Raw genomic sequence first — 5726 nt, 5'->3', positions numbered from 1 at the left:
TTGCTATCCTAAAACAATGGCTAAAGGAAGGTCTTGAAAAAGAAGGAAATTGATAAAGAATTTTGGACCATCAGTAAAGAAGAAAGAACAACAAAAAATAAAAATTGGGTAAACATAACTGACTTTCCCTTTTCTTTTGAGTTCTTTAAATCATGCTTGATGATTGAAGCAAGAATTAGAATACTGGCTGTAGTTCTCAATGTATGAAGAAGAGATATTTAAGATAATTGTATATATGTAAATTTAATTTGTAAAATCTTATGTAAATTATAAATGTTGGTAAAAGTATGTAAACAGAAACAAGGTTTCCACACTTCACTATACTGGCAAAATGTTGATATTATTGATATATTGATATTAGACTTCTCAGTTTTCAGAACTGTGATAAATTAAATAAGTAGTCACCCAGGTCTCTACCAGTCAGGCTGTTATCAGTAAAACCTATTTACTTATTATATATATAATGTGATATATACATATATGATAATACTATATATGTGTATGTATGTATATAATATGTATGCCTGTAGCAACCACTGCAAAAGTCTATTTAAAATTATATGCTCAAAACCATTATAGATAAAATAGAGCTTGTCTTAGTCCATTTGGGCTGCTATAGCAAAATACCATAGACTAGGGAGTTTATAAACAACAGAACTTTATTTATCACAGTTCTGGGGGCTGAGAAGTCTTATGTTGAAGGCACCTGCATGGTTGCATTTGATGAGGCTCTCTTCAGAGCTGGCATCTTTTCACTGTGCCATCACATGGTGGAAGGGATTAAAAATATCTCGGGAGCTTCTAAGGCACCAATTTCTTTCATGAGGACTCTACTCTTACAACCTAAACACCTCTCAAAGGTCCACCTCCTAATACTATCATCCGTGGGAAGTTTAGGATTTCAACATATGAATTTTGGAGGGATACAAACAGAATAGCAGAATTCTACAAAAAAAGTTTAGCTCATTGGAAGGCAAGAAAAAGAGACATGAAAAAGAAAAAAGAAACAATTAGGAAATGGGCAAAAGACATGAAGAAACATTTTATGGAAAAGAATATATGGATGGCAAATAAGCACATGTTAAAAATGTTCAACATCATTAGACATTAGGGAAATGCAAATTGGAACCACTATGAGTTAATTAGTTCACATTTATGAGAGTGGCTAAAAAAATACAGACAACAGATGCTGGCAAGGATTTGGAGAAAATGGATCACTCACACATTGCTGGTGGGAATGTAAAATGATACAACCACTCTGGGAAAGTTTGGCAGTTTCCTATAAAACTAACATGTTCTTATTATACTACCCAGCAATTGTGCTCTTGAGCATTTATCCCAGAGAAATGAGAACTTATGTTCACGGAAAAAAATATACACAAATATTTATAGCAGCTTTATTCATAATAAACCCAAATTGGAAACTACCCAAATGTCCTTTAGGGGGTAAATTGTTAAACCAGCTGTGGCACCTCTATATCATGGAATAGTATTCAGCAATAAAAAGGAACAAACCTTTGATATATATGCATAACAATTTGGAGGTATCTCACAGGCATTGTACTGAGTGAAAAAAAAGTCACTCACAATGTGACACATTATATGATTTCTATTTTATAATCTTATTGNAGGGATAGTGGAGGGAAGGATAAAGAGTGCAAGTGTAAAAGTGTAGTACAGTGAAATCTCTGAGGATGGAATAGTTTTGTATCTTGATTGCTGTGGAGATTACTATAGAAACCTCCACATGTGAAAGAACTATACATATATATCCTACCAATGCCAATTTCTTGACTTTGATACTGTATTGTAGTTACATAACTGTGCCCATGGGGGAAAGTGGCTGAAGGTGTACCTAGGACCTCTCTATACATCTTTGCAATTTCTTGCGTATCTATCATTATTTCAAAAAGTTAAAAAATTAGAGTAGAATTAATAAAATAATTTGTTAAGAACATCTGGCCCAGTTATATTTCAAAAATCATGCCATGAGTATTAGCTGGTTGGTAACCATTACCACTACCACTGAACACTGGATACTAGACGCTGCCCTTGGGCCTGATACCATTGCTGCTCCTAGAAACTGGATTTTCTTGTGGCTACAGAAATGTCATTGAATTCTATCATTGCATCTTTGAATCACTCCCTTCAGACCGTTAGTTTGGAGTTGTGACTATTTATGCAGTTAAAGAATTGACTCCACAGATATGTGCGGTCTACAAACCCTGGAATAAAAAAAAAAAAAAAAAGACTGTACATTCCAAAGAAAGTTCTGGCTCTTGACAACTTCTTGGGGAATAATCTCTAAGCTTAGAATATTCTGCCTTTTTGTTCACCTGGGGCTTGGGCCACACCAGATAGTTTACATTAACAATGTGATTTATAATGGGCCTTGGCCCTTGTGGTATTATATATTATGTACATATAGTGTACTTGTGGCCTTGTGGTACCTCTGCACAGGCTGGTGACTTAGTAACTAAGGTCAGCCTTACAAGTGTCCCATGCCTACGTTAAAATCTCAGCTCAGGCAAACTTCCCTGGTTGCCACATAACTCGCTGGGAGATTTGAGCACTGGCCATACAACTCCACTGAAAAAAGACATCTGGAAGCTTATGCCTGATTTCTCCTGGAGTCTTTCCTGTGCACCTTTTAGTTTTGTTGATTTAAAATCAGTATCCTTTCACTGTAATAAACAATAGCCATGAATATAACCTTTTCTGAGTTCTATGAGTCCTAGCGAATCAATGAACCCAAGAGTAGTTTTCAACACCCTACCATAGTGGTAAATCCTATATCACGTTCTGTTGGCTGCTAAGGGAATGTGAAAAAGTGAATATCTGGCCTTTATGACTTTTGCAGTTTGAAATGTTATGTAATATAAATTATATACATAGTATTTCCTTTCTAAAATGTGAAAAAAATAATTGAAATGTATCTATTCCTAAGGGTTTTCAGTAAGCGTCTGTAGGGCTGTATAAAGAAGTCCAAAATATAAGACAGACAACACAAGATAAATAGGTAAAAGACTTGCATAATTACCTTACAAAAAAATCTAATCAGTCCATTAATACATGAATATGTGTTTCACTACTTACCTGAGAATTGTAAATTAAAACCACAGGAGATACCAATAAAATACACATCACATTGGCAAAAAGTGGGAAAAGTCTTTACATTACCAAGCACTGTAAAGTATGTCAGTCTTTCTCCCAAGCATCTGGTCAGAGGAATGAAAAATATTAAGCATAAAATTCAAGGATATATGTAACGAGTATTTTATTGCAGTGGTGTTTGTATGTATATGCCCCAAAACCTGTGACTAGAATGACCATTAGTGGGGAAATGGTTGACTACATTGTGGTACATCTGTATCATGGAATATTATGCAGCAGTATAAAAGAATGAATCAGGTAGATTAGCATGAACTAAAATAAGTCTGATGCATTTAAAGTGTATATGATCTTAATTTTTGTTAAAGTAAAAAATGACTTTTTCACCATGGAAAAATATAAAAATGGCTGTTAAAATGTATGTTTGGCAAATGAGGGTAGAGGTGAAAGGAGTGGGAGGAAATAAGCAAATAAGCAAAAAATGCAATTTAAAACATTTATGGCATACACATAATCCCATTTATGTAAATATATATACATGTTTCATGAAAAAGTAGCATCAAATCTTAATAGCAATTATCTCAAGGTGTTGCCATTAGGAGTGATGTTTACTTAATTTCTAAAATATTTAAGTAATGTTTAAATTTTTAGTGACAAATAGGCATTATTGGTACAATGAGGAAAAGTAAGTAAATTCATCACAGGAAAGAAAAAAAGAATACCTCTCAGGTTTCTTGCTTGAGCAACAGGGTGGATGGTAGGATTAATTAATTAATTCATTAACAAACATTTTTAGCATATAAAATATACCAGGTATACCATATTCTATGTACAGAGGATACAGCAATGAATAAAACAAGCAAAAATTCATCTTCCTAAAAGGCTTTTATTCTAATTGGGAGAGTGTGGCATGATTAAAGAGAAGCACAACGTGTTGGTGAGGAAGAGAATATATATATATAAATGAATCAGTTTGAGACTTGTTTAATTTGAAAATATTAAGCGTTATCCAATTGCAGAAGTGAGGCATACAATTGGATTATGGATCTATAATCCACAGGCCAAGTCAAGACTGGAGAAACAAATACAGAAGCAGATAGCATTTAAAGTGGTGTTTCAGACCTCCTTTCCTGAGTCTGATCACGTACCACTGCAGACACTTACAGAGGAAGTGCTGAGAAAAAACAGGCAGCTGACAGGGGAGGTTGCTATGCAACAGATGAGGAAAGTCATCCAGCCAGGCAGAATTGATGTTGGCCCTTGGGGACCAAATGCTGCCATCCTTCCTAGCTTTAGCTTTCTTTCATATGCAGACTCCTGGCAGGAGCTGATGCCAGAACAAATATGAAATGTACAAAGATCTGCCTTGGATTTTTGGAAAGTTATCAGTTCAATTTGAGTCCTTTCACATCTGTATATGATTTTCTGTCTGAGTCTCCAGTCATCTGGAAGCATAGCAGCATGTGTGTCCTTGGGTCGGACTCCAATCAGTGCTATTTGTGCTTCCCATTTTGCATGTTGAGAAGTTGGCTCAGAGAAGTGGAATTACCTGAGCCGGCTCACACAGGGAGGGATAGAATGGCCCAGCACTCCATCCCAGGAATTTAGGCCTAAGCCCTTGAAGGAACCAGGGTAAACATTTACTCTGAATCCGGGCTTGCCGTGGTTCAGGCACACAAGTGCCTGATTGTCCTGACTGCTCCATTGGGCACCAGAAAGGCCTCAGGAGCAGCGTGTTTGTGCCACTCACAGGGAGAGGCCTGACAAAGTAGGGAGTGGACCCCAAGGAACAATTCCCACACCTGGATGGACCCACATAGAGGGGTGGGGACTAGGGGCCTCTACCTGAGTTCTCTTGTATGCAGAGCATGAGCTTAAGTCTTAGAGAACACAAACCTTACTTGTTTGGGGCAGGGTGTGTGTGTGTCTGTGTGTGTGTGTGTGTGTGTGTGAGTGTGTGATCTGTCACTCAACCTGAAGAGGGGAGGGTGCCCCAGTTCCGAGGCCAAAACTAGTGGAGCATGGGTTTTGAAGTCAAGAAAGCCCAGGCCCGCGTTTTACATTTTCTGTTTACTGGCTCTATGGCCTTATCTAGTTAATACAGTGTATCTGTGCTTCAGCTTTCTGACCTATAAAATAGGGATGCTGACATCCACCTTCCAGGGCTGCTGTGAGAAGACAATCCCCAGCACAGTCTGTGCTGTGATGTACAAACTGTGCCCTTCCCTCCCCATCTCACTGGCACACAAGATAAACGCATGGTTGGAGCTGCACAAAGGGAAAGAAGCTAATGTTTATGAGTCTGGGATCTGTTGAGGGGGTTTCATATAGACTTGTGTGTCAGGTGCAGATTTTTTCTATCTCCAACAGTGTGTCCTATCTGGCCATTTCTTTCCCTGGTTCCCAAAGTAGATAAGCTTAGCAGGAGCCTAGCACTTGTTGCAATTAGAGACCCCACACAGACACCTCCTTAATAGTGACCTAAGTGCTGCTAGGCAGGGGGGTGGAGATGCATGCCGACCCGATGGGAGGGGCCCTAAGAGGGAAGGAACAGAACAGAGACGCATTGCGGAAAAGGTAGGGGGCCGGTGTGTGGGGCCAGGGGTGGGACCCAA

At 38.1% G+C, this 5726-nt stretch overlaps 1 protein-coding gene across 1 annotated transcript in view; it reads left to right on the top strand.

Annotated features, from left to right (window-relative positions):
* The window catches only part of MAGED1 (MAGE family member D1), a gene marked incomplete at its 5' end in the record, with an annotated part of 62632 nt that overhangs the window by 48980 nt on the left and 7926 nt on the right, over nt 1-5726 (top strand). The window lies entirely within an intron of this gene.

The sequence above is a fragment of the Crocuta crocuta genome, unplaced genomic scaffold, assembly GCF_008692635.1.
Source record: "Crocuta crocuta isolate KB4526 unplaced genomic scaffold, BGI_CrCroc_1.0 scaffold684, whole genome shotgun sequence".
NCBI classification, from domain to species: Eukaryota; Metazoa; Chordata; class Mammalia; order Carnivora; family Hyaenidae; genus Crocuta; species Crocuta crocuta.
Note: the sequence above shows the minus strand (reverse complement) of the source record. Positions and strands in the feature narration are given on the sequence as shown.